This window comes from Corvus kubaryi, unplaced genomic scaffold (assembly GCF_017639235.1).
Source record: "Corvus kubaryi isolate FWS band 111438036 unplaced genomic scaffold, C.kubaryi_AGA036_p1.0 65055, whole genome shotgun sequence".
NCBI lineage: Eukaryota > Metazoa > Chordata > Aves > Passeriformes > Corvidae > Corvus > Corvus kubaryi.
The window spans coordinates 67,038-81,348 of NW_024581730.1; the positions used below are offsets into that span (position 1 = coordinate 67,038).

General features: G+C 52.6%; 1 protein-coding gene across 5 annotated transcripts in view; it reads right to left on the minus strand.

Moving 5' to 3' along the window:
- LOC121672933 (epsin-2-like) overlaps window positions 1-13,584 on the minus strand; it is a 54,536-nt gene extending 40,952 nt beyond the window's left edge. For 2 of the 5 annotated variants that reach the window (XM_042045871.1, XM_042045867.1), the window contains exon 1: window positions 1,019-1,137. The gene's annotated coding sequence lies outside the window, so the exon portion shown is untranslated. Of the gene's footprint in view, window positions 1-1,018; window positions 1,138-13,509 lie in introns of those variants that run through there. The other 3 variants (XM_042045869.1, XM_042045870.1, XM_042045868.1) reach the window with 2 other exon arrangements.
- Window positions 13,585-14,311: the final 727 nt, after the last annotated feature.

The window sequence follows — 14,311 nt, forward strand, 5'->3', positions numbered from 1 at the left end:
AGCTTCACAATCCTAACAAGTATTTTAGGCCTCCTGTTGAAAATAGATGAGCATGTAGATAATTCAGGGTATTTTCTTAATAGATAAGAACAAGAAAAATGTCCAATTGCTGTAAATTTTAAATCTCACTTGGCTTTTCAGATCAGCGTAAATACCATACTTGAGAAGAGGGAGGGGGAAGCATTACACACCCATAAAACTGAGACCAAACGCTACCAGTTTTAAAGCCTTAGAGCTTTAAATCTTAACATGAATATTTTAACATTTATATTAAAGCCTTACGGCTTTAAAATAGGGGACTTCCATTGTGGGCAGCCTGTGATAATTACTGTTTCAATATATTTCACAGCAATAATGCCTAATGTAATACAGCTCACTGGCTACCCAGCCCTAATCTGTAGCATCACAGGTACTGCAGGTAAAAAATTTTAAATACATATATATAACTATGTATCAATGTATAAATACAGAAGGAGAGAGAGTATCACAGAACCACAGAAAATCACAGAATTATTAGGGTTGAAAGGGACCTCTGGAGATCATCCAGTCCAAGCCCCCTATATAAAACAGACCCTTAAAAATTATTAAAAGCATTAATACACATCTCCCAAACAACGATATTACTGAAAATACGACAAAATAACCCCCGCCCCGCCACGATGGAGGTGAACAACGCCGGGGCGGGGGTCGGACAGGGCGGACCCGAGCCCCCCCCGCCCCGGCGCCGCCACCGGGAGCCCCCCGAGCCCGCAGGCCCCGCCATCCCCGGCAGCCCCGGGAGGCCCATCGGGAGCCAGGCCCAAACTTCGGGCCGCGGGGGTCCAGCCCGTCCCCGCCGCCGCCCGCCCAGCCACCCACCGGCGACAACAAAGGCCACCGCGGCCCCGCGCCCTCCCCGCGGGGACCCCCGGGGGCCCTTCCCGCGCCCACCCCGCGCCCCTCGGAGGGGAAAGGCGGGGGTGCGGGGGCTGCCCGTCCGTTCCCCCCCCGTCCCGCAGCCCGCGGGAGCCGCGCTGACCTGCGGGCGCGGGGCGGGCGCGGTGTCCCGGTGTCCCGGTGCCCGGCGGCCGCGGGCTGCGCTTGACACCCACACGCACCATCCAACATGGCGGCGGCGGCCGCGGGGAGGCGGCGGAGGAGGCGGAACCGGCGGCCGCGCGCGGCCCCGAGGCGCGGCCGCGCTGAGGGCGGGGGGGACGCGGCGCTGCCCGTCCCCTCCTTCCCTCCCTCTTCCCTTGCCTCCCTCCCTCTTCCCTTGCCTCCCTCCCTCCTGCCGCGGCTCCTCGCAGCCAGACCCGGCGCCAGTGAGGAGTGAGGCAGGATGGGTGGCCGGGCAGAGCCCTCGGAGAGGGTCCGAGGCTGCCTTCGTCGGAAGGAGAGCGCCTGGGGAGCCCCCTCAGTGTTCACAGCACCCAAGAAAAACTGGTGTCAGGGCTAGAGATCCCCCAAAACCCAGGGACAAATAATACAAAATAATGACTATCAGTAAAAAATAACCACATTTATAGAGCAGCGAACAGTTTAGAGAGGAGTTGTGGCCACCTCTGATGGAAGGAGAAGGCTTGGGGAACACCCTCCTCCTTCCACACTCACAGCTCCCAGGAGACACTGATTTCAGGGCAGGGTAGCCCCCCAAAAATCGAGGTCCAGTGTAGGCTGGCAGCCCCCAAAGCACAATCATAGAATGAATTAGGTTGAAAAAGACCTGAGGTCATCAAGTCCAACTTAGGACCAAACACCCCCTTGTCAACTAGACCATGGCACTGAGTGCCACATCCAGCCTTTCCCTGAACACCTCCGGGGACAGTGACTCCACCACATCCCTGGGCAGCCCATTCCAATATTTAATCACTCTTTCTATGAGAAAATCCCTCCCAATGTCCAACCTGAACCTCCCCAGCACAGCTCCCATTGCCTCACACAGCACAGATACTGCACTTCCCCCCCCCCCCCACTGAAGATGCCAATATAAAATAACCACATTCATGGATAAGGGGACACTTTACAGACACATTTGTGGATCAGGGTCACCACACAGGGTGATGAAGGGGAGCTCAGCAGGAACACAAGCACGAATGTGGCGGGAGGAGCTGGACAGTCTGGGTGGGTCGCAGCACACGTCCTTCCCCTTGGGATAATGACTAAACCTGTGTCTGGTATCGCAGGCTGGAGGAGGTTACTGGTTCCATTGTAGTCCTCCCTGGATATATTTGTTCCCATCGTAAAACTGTGAGACAATTCAAGGAAACGGGACATGGCTGCTCGGGAGGCGATCGGGATTGGTGCTGCCAGGGCAGAAGCTGGATAGCAGAGCTCTGCTTGGATCACTGCTGGCACAGGGAAGTGCTGCTGGTTATTTAAAACCCAAATTCCTGAGGAATCATGCCTTACAAAAGCATAGGAAAACAGAAATGTGGAGCAAAATCCAGTTTATGAGTCACTGCTTTTAAGTGAAAGGAAGGTCAGGCTGGGCTGAGCTGCAAACTTCATCAAATCTCAGAATGGTTTGAGAAGGGACCTTAAAAATCATCTCATTCCAAACCTTGCCATGAGCAGGGACACCTTCCACTATCCCAGGTTGCTCCAAGCCCCATCCAACCTGGCCTTGAAAACTTCCAGGGCTGAAGCATCCACCACTTACAGCCCAGCCCTTTCTCCCATGGAGCCACTATCAAATCTGCCACAGATTTGAGGCTTACATACAGAACTGCAGTGAAACACCGAGTGAGCTGCATTGAAAGCAACTTGTTTAGAAATGCTGCAAATTCCAATTTCTTGAACACCATCTGGGAGCCAGGAAGCTCTGAATCTTCTGCAGCGAGCTGTGATTCTGGCTTAGCTGTTAACCTTGAGCTAGGCAGGATTAAATTCTGGGTGAAAAAAATGAGGGATCAGCACACATCTGATGGTATCAGCAGGAGCTGAAAGAGTACTTCCCCCTTTTCTTCTCTGCAAGAAAACAGCAATGATGGAAACCCAATGTTTCTGTGCACATTCATTAATCCTAATGATAAGATGCTGACAGCTCTAAAGGAGGAGAAGAAAGCTCTTGGTTAAAATAAAATGGGAAGACCAGGATTGTTCCTGCTGCCTTCTCTCCTGCCTGTGGTCCTTCCAGATCTGGGCAGACAGCTCTCCAGAGCAGGAAGCAGCTTCCTCTCCTTTCCCAGCTCCATCCCAGGTGTCTGTCTACATCATTAAGTGTGCAAATCAGCAAACCCAGCAAAAACCTCCTGCAGCTGGCACACTTCCACCAAAAAAACTGGTTTATATCAACCAGATTGAGCCCCTTAGTGCGAGTAAAACAAATCAGCCAAGTAAAAGTACTTATTTTTTGATTATTATATCCTTGTTAATGCCTTAAATTGCAGTGTTCCTGCAACACTGGGCAGGTACCTGAGTGGTACAGCTGCACCAGCAGAGCTTTGCCCAAGCTGCACAGGGATGTTCCCTCCTGGTGGTCCCCTGAGCAGTCTCGTGGCAGTGGATTTCTGTCTCTTGTTTCATTTTAGCAACAGGAGCTCACTGCATTTGTCCTTGATTTAAAATCCAGGAGCTGGCGTAGAACACTTCCCTCTCCAGCCCTGCCCCATCCCTCTTTGGAGCAGGCTGTACCATGCCTTGGATATTGACCCGAGCCACTCTCTGATCCTTCCTAGCCCACGACATTTCAGCTGCGTTGGCAGAACCAGAGTTCAAGGCCATGATTTGCAGTCTGATTTGGGCACCACGAGCCGAGAGCTGAGGCACCACCCCGGTAACCAGCAGAGCGATCCACACAGCTCACAGACTCCCAGGATATCCTCGGGATATGGAAAGGACTCACAAAGAGCATCAAATCCAACTCGTGGTCCTGCACAGTACAACACCAAGGATCAGGAACACCTTCCACTACACCAGGCTGCCCAGAGCAGCTGTGGCTGCCCCATCCCTGCAAGTGTCCAAGGCCAGGCTGGATGGGGCTTGGAGCAACCTGGGATAGTGGGAGGTGTCTCTGCCCATGGCAGGTGTGGAACTGGAGGGTTTCTGAGATTCCTTCCAACTCAAACCATTCTGGGATTCTATGAATCCCACCCTATGCCTGAAAGTGTTGTCCAAACGCTTCTGGAGCTCTGGCAGTCTTGGTGCCGTGACCATTCCTTGGGGAGCTTGTTCAGTGCCCCAGCACCAGGTGAAAAACCTTTTCCTAGTATCCCAACCTAAACCTTCCTGGCACAGCTTCATGCCATGCCCTCAGGTCCCACCACTGGTCACCAGAGATGAGGTGGTGGCAGTGAATCCAGCAAGCAGGAGTAGAGGACTGTTGCAAGGCAAGGAACAGGAGGATAAGGAGTGGGATGTCTGGAATGCAAGAGGCTCTCCCAGAGAAGATGAAGAAGGCACATCCTCCCTCGGCTGCCCTCCCAGCTAACCTAGGGAAGAGCAGCTGCCAGGGAGCCCCAGGAGGGCCTGTTCCACAGCCATAATGGGAATATCACCCACGTGGGGCAGAGCACACCACTAATTAGCTAATGAGTTTGTTCCAAATGTCTGGCCAGGGTGCGAGGGACAACAGGAGAGCACTTGAAAAGCCCGGAACAATGACAAGTGCATTTGCCTCTTGTCGCTGACCCCAGCCCCGCATTAACAAATAGGTCACAAACAACGGTGCTTTGCAGTGATCTAATCCTCCAGCCATATGTTGTCGGCTGCCCGAAAAAACCCTGCACAGAGAACACCCCAAAGCTCTGCAAAAATCCCAAGGAAAACTCGATAAATATATCCCTGCCGTTTGAAATTTGATTTCCTCACTCCATTGTTTCTCATTTCCTGAGAGCTGGCTTGGTGGATCACATTTTCTGCCTCTGTCTCCAGTGCTTGTAAGCAAACAAGACTGAATCTCATTATCCTGATGCATGGCCCTGGCTGTGTGCAATCCGATCTCTAAATCACAGTCATTTTGCTCCATTACTGATTTTCCTTCCCACTCCTAACCTACAGGTCTTCAGAGAAATCAATGCAGAAATAGAGACGAGCATCATCGAATGAAGGTGTGTTTAATGTTCAGCACTTCAGGCTGGATTAAATAGCCAAGTGAGAAACTGCCTCATGTTTCAGGAGGTTGGGCACCCTCCACACCAGTGGCAGCTGGAGTTTCCCAGCCTTCCCGGGAAGCCACATGCTTCCACATGGGGTAAATGGGGACTTCAGTCCCTAAGAGCCCAATTTGGGAAATCTGCTAATTAAATAGTCTGGGCAAACACAATCATTATTGTCCTTAGAGCCAAAGCAGCGAGATGTTTCTCAACAAGCACAGACCCTCCCCGGAATTTTCTGAGCTGTCTGCATGTTGCTGACAGTTATAGAGAATATATTCAGATTATACAACTTGATGTTCACCCCGGGTTATTCTCTCCTGGATTCATGAATATTTCATGGAAATATGCAAAGTCTGAGTTACAGTCTTGTCTGCTTCAATTAGACACATGGATCCACAGGGTCTGCAGCCCTACCACACTTCCAGGGTTTGTCTACAAAGCGAGGAGAACCAAAATAAGAGTTTAGCTCCCCTCCCATCATATTTAGCCTGGGTTCTTCAAATATCTTTAAATAAGGGAGAAAAGCAGAAGGATGGGAATGAGGGAGAGTAGAGCCCAATGAGCCTGTGCCTGAGTTCAGCTGGAAGCAACCCAAGCTAATCAGAGCAGAGCCAGCAGGAGGAGGTTCGTTCCCTTCGTGATGCAGACAAACTTGTAGAACTGTTTCCAATGCAAATATTCGTTTTGACAAGTTCAAAATTAATACACCTCTAATATGGGTATTCAAAACAGACCTTTTCTGAACACGTTGGCAGATTCATGAAAAGAGAAGAGAGAATGCAAGCCCAGCACATTCTGGTTTTCTCAAAATGAATGCGCTCTGACAGTGCAAGAGGCAGTGACGTTTGAATGTACTTAGTTCTAGTAATTACCAAGTGTTGTGTTTCTTTAGAAGCTGGAGCTGTTCTCATCTGTGGGCACCTTCCCTCATTCCTTTCTCCTTACTGCTCCAGAGGTGCAGTTTCTCCCATGCCACAGCAAGAAGCCAAGGCTACTGTGCTGCTTACATTAAATCCCACTGAGGCCTCAGGGTGAAATTCCACAGGTTTTAATTGACCTAAGTCAGGGTGTTGTGGTTCCTGCCCTTCCTCCACCACCCCTTCCCATTCCCTCCTTGCCACCAGCACCAGCTTATACCACCCGTGGTGAAGATTAATCACTTTTTGGGGGGGAGTGCTGCTTCTCAACCAGTTCAGCTCCCTAAACTAGCTCACCAGAGGGTCAGATGAGCACCCACATCAGCAGAAAAGAGAGGACAGGGCCATACAAGGCCACACCAACTGCTGAGGAGGTATTTTTCTGGGTTTATAGGACACAAGGAGCACATTTGACCTAAAGAGCCTGGATCTGCTGCTTGTTTCCAGGCTGGGAGCACTCACCCACTAGGACCATCTGCACAGTTTGGAGTGGCAGACTCAGGCCCAGCAAAGCTGGGCTCATTTAGTGTTACCATCTGGCTCCCCAAAGCAAGTCACCAAGGCAGAGGCAGTAAGCTCCTGCTGAAGGACAGGCATTCCCTTTTGCTTGGTACAGTTTGTCCTATCCCTCTTGACTTCCTCCTTGTCACAACAAGAGGACTTCCTGCCAGGATGGAGCTGATGGACAACGTCACCCATCAAAATTCCTCCTCATCATTCCTGCAGCCACCCAAAGCATGTCACCGGGAGAGTCAGACCCTCCCTTTTGCCCCAGGCCCATCCTCTGAACTGATAGAGGCTCCATAATAACTTCCACAGGATGACCTGTGCAGTTGCACAAGGATCTCACGTGGCCAGGGATTATCCTCACTCCTCACAGCTGTTTCTTCTTGAGGGAAAACGCCCCGTGGGGTTCACTCTGAGGAATGTGTCAGGAGAGTTGTGCTCCTGGCTCTGCGGAATCCTTTGGGATTTGGGTCTCCTCTCTCCTGCTGGGACAGGGATTTTGGCTGGTCCTGGCTGGAAAGGGTGGTTAAAGACTTTGTACACTTGGAAAAGAGAGGGGGAAGTGATGTGTGCCTACAACCAAGCACCCAGCCTGTGGCCACTGCTGGCAGAGGGCATTGTCCAGCACAAGGAGTTTCACATTTAAGCACAAAAACCCAGAAAGCCCCACCTTCTCCACAGGAATCAGCTGCAGCAATTCATCCACCCCTTACCTGGGGTGACTCAGGGGTACCAACACTGAAATCAGCATTACCACACCACAATGGGGTGCTCACAGAGATTCAGGGCATCATCAGGACAGCAGGAGCTTCCTTCCTGTGTGCTCTGCTCCCACAGCATCCGGTGCCTGGCAGCACAGGCTGCCTGGAAAGCCACCTCAGCTCCAACCCTGGGAGCTCAGCTGCACAGCTTCCCGAAAAATTTAGCTCAAATTTCAGAGCGTTGCTCTCAGACACAAAGATGGGACCCCCCAAAGCAGAGCAAGTACTGGAAGCTGCAGGTATTTTGTGTCTTTCAAACAGAGAGGCTGGAACAGAGCTGCCACATCCCTGGGTTACAGCTGGATGCCCCTCACTGGTTAGCGCAGCTGAAAGGCTGGTAGCTTTCCCCCTAGACATGAAAACTGAGAGCTGTCTGTTTGGTTTGTGTTTGCACAGCATCCAGCCAGTCACTTAATTAGCTGGCCCAATTTCTGGGTTTCTGATTCCCACTTCTGCAAGTAACTTCCTCCATTCCCAGGCTCACAAATCCAGTTGAAACTTTCATATCTGCATGCACAGTTTTGACTCCAAACTTGTCTCTGCTGCCCCATCTCATCCTCAACAGGGCTTCCCAGGAACTTTCACTCTGTAAAAAACCCTAAACAACGGTGCAGAGCTGTAAATACACGGTCCCTGTGTGATAAACAAGCAGATTAAAAGAATTCACCAGCTGGGCTGGAAGAGATTCCTGACAAGGTATCAGGACTCCACAAAGCAAACAAACGGCACAGCACTGCAGGCAAGAATTCCTCCAGAACGTGTTCAGTCCTAACACTCTCCAGCCAAGCTGCTCCATGCATGAGCCCTGCTCTGAGCTCCTCAAAAAGCTGGTAGAAGGGAAACATCCCTCTTCACCAACAGCAAGTCTCAGGAGCCATTTGAGCACCTTAGCCAGTCAAGCAGGTTATAATTGGCTGTAATTAATACTCCTACAAGCTTCCACATTCTTACAGACTGAGATGGAGAAATACAGGATTGCTCCCTGACCCTGTGAACGTGAGAGGAAGTCAAAGGGGTCTGTTGCCTTCTGATTTTTAGAAATCAAACATTTCTGACAGGGGAAGGCGAGAGGCAAACACCAGCACTGCTGGGAACTGGCTGGGCACAGCCCCATCTCTTCTGGGGCACAAACCACAATAACCTCAATCAAAAATAACTGCAGAGTGAGTTGCTACAGACAGCAAGTTCCCTCTGTCCCTCAAGAAGCCTCTTTTAAGCTTTCACGTCACCCAAAGCATTTTGGGAGGGGCGTGGGGTGCAAACCACACACAACCACAACAGATTTTAGCAATACTGAAAGTGGCCTTTGGTGAGACAGAAGCTGAATAAGCTAATCCAGGAAGGTGGAAACTAAAGAAGCCCAAAATGCCTGATGTCATGAAAGCCCCATGTGTCACCAGTGGGCCGGAAGAAGGGTTTGTGGCACCTGCGCAGCTCAGCTGAGAAGTGCTCTGCACTCAGCAGGATCTCCAGCACTTGGGGAGGAAGGGCTGGGCTATGCAGGCGATTTCCTCCACAAAGCCACCAACTGACCCTTAAATGAAAACTGACAGGCACTTCCACACAAACACCCTGTGCCTTGCTCTTCATTACAGGCGCGTTCCAGAGCGTGTCTGCATCAGCTTTTCCAGCTTGCACTTGAGAGAGAAACGTGAGACTCCAGTGTTTTCCCTCCAGGCAGGGCAGGACCTCTTGTTTTGCTCTGAGATCAGAGCCTGGGGGAAGGCAGGGAACTGGAGATGCTGTCACTCAACGGGTGCCTCTTTCAAGATGCATCCTGCAGACACAGCTCCAGTTCGGGAGGTGCCCAGGCCCTGTGCTGCTGCATCCAAGGAGTACACAGTGTGGAATTCTGTCTGCTCACTCACTTTTTCTTCTTACCAGAGAATCATAGAATGGCTTGAGTAGGAAGGGACCTTAAAATCATCCAGCTCCAAACCCCCACCCATGGGCAGGGACACCTTCCACTATCCCAGGTTGCTCCAAGCCCCATCCAACCTGGCCTTGGACACTTCCAGGGATCCAGGGGCAGCTACAGCTTTTCTGGGCAACCTGATCTAGTGCCTCCCCACCCTCACAGGGAAGAATTTCTGCCTAATATCTAATCTAACCCTGCCCTCCTGCAGCTTAAGGCCATTCCCCCTTATCATATCACTACACATCCTTGTGAAAAGTCCCTCTCCAATAATATCCTCCCATTACCCTCAAACATTCTCTGTAAACACTGCCAGTGTTCAGATTTTGGACTGGACACCTGGTTTGAAGCAGGATGGATGCTCTTACCTTCCCACACATTGGCTCCCAGCTCCAGACCTTCACGTTTATCATCTTTGAGCGCAGAGGCCGAGGGCAGCACCCACGTGCTGTTTTCCTCAGCTCTCCTGGGTTTCTCCCAAAAGCTCCATCCCTGTAAAGCCCCTTTCTCCAGACTCTCCACAGACTGGCACGTTTTCCACCCTCAAGGCTAAAGCCTCTCCTGAGCCTTGCAGACACCTAGCACGTTCCCTAAGCCTTTGGCACCCAGGGGTGCTCAGGGAAGTTTAAACATATGCTAAAATTATTTACTGATCTGTCTCTGCCCCGGGGAGCCTAGAACAGCACAGCTGCAAACCACTGGAGACTGCATTCCTGATCCCAGCTGAGGGAGCAGCAAGCAGATATCAGGTTGGGATATAGAAGTTGTGCTAATCTGGTCTCCAGAGGGAGAAGACACAGGTCCCCACACTGGAGAGGGGCTGTAGCCCCTTCCCAAGCTGTTTTTGAGGGTCTCCCACAAGTGATTCCAGCCCTTTGTGCTCAGTCCAAACTGTTTCTGTTGCTCCAGAGGTTCCCTGAGCTCCTTCAGCCACCTCACCCTCCACACTGCCCCCTCCACTTGGAGCTGGAGCTTGCCCACAATCAAACTCTTGCCCTTATTGCTCATCTGAGCCCTTGCAAGGCATCCAGTGCCCTGTGGTGTCTCCAGCCCCCTGCTCCCAGGCAATGCCAGAGGCTGAATCATGGGGTATCCCAAGTTGAAACACACAAGGATCATTCAAGTCCAACTCCTGGCCCTGTGCAGACACCCCAACAATCCCACTGTGTCCCTAAGAGTGGTGTCCAAACGCTCCTGGACCTCTGGCAGCCTTGGGGCCGTGACCATTCCCTGGGGAGCCTGGGCAGTACCCAGCACCCTCTGGGGAAGAACCTTTTCCTGATATCCAACCTAAACCTCCCTGACATGAAATGGCATCGAAATCCCAGTTCCTGCAGCAGGGAGGACCAGCAGGGCCACTCCTCCAGCACAGCAGGGCACCATCTTGTAACATTAATATGACAAAAGGACATAACACACCAGTGTGTCCTGCTGCCACCCCATCTGCAGCTCCACACGCTGCTCAGCCTGTAGTGACCAAGACCATCAGCCCCCCAGCAAAGCCCAAAAACCAGCAAAACCCAAACCCAGTTCCTCTTTCAGCCTGAGAGAGGAAGAGAGGGGAGGAAGGAGGAAGGAAGATGACAAATCTGCATTTCAGATGCTGAAAGGAACACCATGTAGAAACAGATATTTAACGGGATTTGCCAAAATGCTTTGCTTGCTATTGCATCTCTGTGCATGTGCCAAACACACCTACGTGGGGAGGGTTTTTATTACCTGTGCTAATGTTAGTGCCTGACATCATGAGCCCTGTCAGAGCCACGCTGTTCCTGTGCCATCAGCTTCACAGGGAGGGGGCTCACGTCCCCATTTTCCTGGGGATCTCAAACTCTTCCATTGAAGCAAATGCTGCTTCCAGCTCTGCAGAAATATTTCGAGAGAAAGCAGTGCCTTGGCTTTCTATTTAAGATGCAGAATTGCCTCCTAGGAGTGCTGTATTTGCTAAGAGGGCAGAAAGCGAGAACACACGTCTTGGAGCAAACCCCTGGGCAGTGTTCCTTAACACGGGCCAGATCCTGCTCTCATTTACACACAGATATCTGGAGAGGCTTCCGTGAAATTACCCTGGATTACCACAGCTGATGTGTCAGAAAGCACAACCCAACACAGCCCTAGGGAGGAATCCATCAGTTTTATTGCAGCTTCCCGAAAAATCTGCACTGTTTTTCCTCTTGCCTTGCACAGGCAAAAATCACACTCAGGAAATTGCCCTGAGGGGGCTGTGCCACCAAAGCAGCAGCTTGGTTTCCCAAAGGGCAGCGGATGCAGCAGCTCCGTGTGGGTTGGGATAGGCAAAGCCACGTGTGTGGATTCTCCCATGCAACCTTGGAGGCTGTCCACTCATTTCAGCCCCAGCTGATGACAGGCTGGGCAGAGTTTTCACAGCTACTTAATTGCTAAACATTTCCCGCAGATACTCAGCTGAGGAGGGGAGAGAGGTCAGAGCAATGAGGGACAGCCCAACCCTGGATGAGACTTCAGAGAATCCACGCAGACCTGCCTCTAGAGGGGAAAAGTCAGCACTGGACGCTATGGCAACAAGAATTAATCAGAGTGACAGCAGGGCTGGGGACTCTGGGGGGACTCCCGAGTACATCCCCTGCTTCCCCGCAGGAAAGGGCAGTGCGGAGCATCCGGGGAATCCACAGCTGCACCTGCATCCGTCCGGCCAGACACAGAGGCCTTCAGTGCTCCATCTTCCCTCCGCTTCCTCCCCCTTGTCCTGCCTGTCTGTGCCCTGAATAGGCGGTTTCAGGAGGAGCACAGTGCCCAGATTCTCTGGGGTTTCGTGGCGCATCCGGCGCTCCACGCATTCTCCCGGTGGGCCCAGCTCCAGCAGCCCCTCCGCCTCCTGCGCTGCCTGGGATGTGGCCCCCCGCACATCCTCAGCCTGAGCGAGTGGCCAGCGAGGGACCCTCCTCCTCTGGCCTCTGGCTGCCCCCATGGCTGTCACCATCTGCCCTGGCACTGCCCAAATTCCTGCCACACACGGCTCCTGTCCCACCAGCAGCTCAGCCAAACACACCACAGCCCAGCCCCAAGTCACTTCTGTACTGGCAGTCCCCCACAGCCCTGGGAAGTGTCACCTTGGCATGTCCATCCGACTAGCAGCCCTGTAGGGAGGGGACACCTCCCCAGACGTCCCCCCCAAAACCACAAGGTGGGTATGGAGCCAAAGGAGGAACCAGGGCCGCTCCTGAGGAAGGCATGACGTGAGCTGTGGCTTAATTGGTTATTAATAACTTCTTTGTTAACCAGCCAGCCCTGAGGAGGAACCGAAATTTGACTACCCCGGTGGAGAGCTCAGTCACCGGCAGCCAGCGATCATTCACAATTTCTCCCTACGTTTTTTTTCCTTCCCGGGAATCGCAGCCCCCCCCCCCGGGTGAGTCACGGCGGTGACAGCTCGGTGACAGCACGGTCCCCTCACCCACGCACGAGGCACAGGCTTCTGGGGTGGGTTTTTCTTTTTAATTCCTAGAAAAATAACAGATGCTCTCGTTGAGGGGGAGATTCTTGGAATCCATTCAGGCCCCGGGCTGTGTCTGGATGTGACCAAACTCCCGGTTCCCCTAAAACAAGCCCTGTGGGAGCCGCGGAGCTCCCCTGCCCATGGGTGGTTACTCCACCAGCCCATGCCGAGGGCGAGCAGCCTTCCCCCATGGCAAACACTGATGGCAAACAGCCTCCACACCCAAATCCCACGCCTCCTGCCTGGTTTCTTTGGAATTTCCAGTTAAAGGGACCCTTCGGATTTGTCTCCCGTGCAAATCAAAGCAGTTCCGTGACCCTCTGCACCTCCATGCTGCGCTGACAGAACGCATCACAGGGGGTTTTTCCAGCTTCAACTGCCTGGGAGTAGTTTCTGAGGACCCACAAGAGCTGGCAGAGCATTCCCCACTCCCATCCATGCTGCAGCACCAGCCTATCTAGGGAATTTTAGTATGGGGACCTCACTTTCTCCATAACCCAGGCAGGCAGCCCAGCACCAAGGATGAAGATTGGAGGCCAGACACAGTTGCTCACCCCAGGAGTCGCCATCAGACATTTCCAGAGCAGGATTCAGTAGAAAACATTCCTCCCACAGCTTAAAGCAGAACCTGACCTGCATGAGGGCACCCAGCAGGTCCCAGAGTTCCCCTCAAGCATATCAGTGACCACAGCAAGGTCCCAGGACAGAGCCAAGGACCAGAACACCACAGCCACGGAGCAAACGAGATCTGCTGCCAGCTGAACACTGAGTACCTGCTCCAGGTGGATCTGGACAGCTCCAGCCTCTCCAGGTCACACCAGGAAAGACACAGCCACTGTACAGAGGGACAACTCACCTGCTTTTGGGGCAACCAAGGCTGCTGAGAGGAACTATCCCAGGGAACAGCAGGATCTCAGGAGTAGCTCCAAGACACAGCCACAAGAAAGAACACTCCCTCCTCATCAGACCAAACCCAAGAAGTGGCCTCCATGTCCTTTTATAGGGCCCAGGGAGGCAAATAACTTCCAGCTGTGCTGGCCCTAATGATTAACTCGATAATGGTTCACACCTCTGTTAGTGATCCTGGCCTGAGTCCCTATCCCAGCCATGCCCAGAGCCAGGCACGGACTGTAACCTCATCCAGCAGTTCCAAACTGAGCCCTGGGAACTCCCAGGAAGCCCCCACTGTGTGTTCCTCACCAAAACGGTGTTTGGCCCTTTCCCAGACACCATCCGAGGCTGCATCCCTCTTGAGGAGGCTGTTTTGGATGACCCCTCAGCGATCCTTTCCTGTAGGTTTGGGGTTGAATTCCACACCCAAGACTTCATGACTTCCAGTCCTTTTCCAGATCCATTTTTGGGGCCAAATGCTGAAAGCAAGGTCCCACCACCAGCCTCCTGCCCCTGGGCTTCTCCCATGAGAGCACAGTCCCACTTCCCAACCCACCTACACCACAGGCAACTGGGCCCTGCCCTGATTTACCAGCCCCAAAACCCCAATACCAGGCCCAACCACCCATGCTGACCCCAAGGAGATGCAGCTCCACATCTGGAGGCCACCAACACACCTCAAGGAGCCTTTCAAGGCCACACTGGACCCAGTGTGGCCAACTGGCTCTGCTCCTCCTGTAAATGTTTTCCTACAGGTCCTGTGGGAT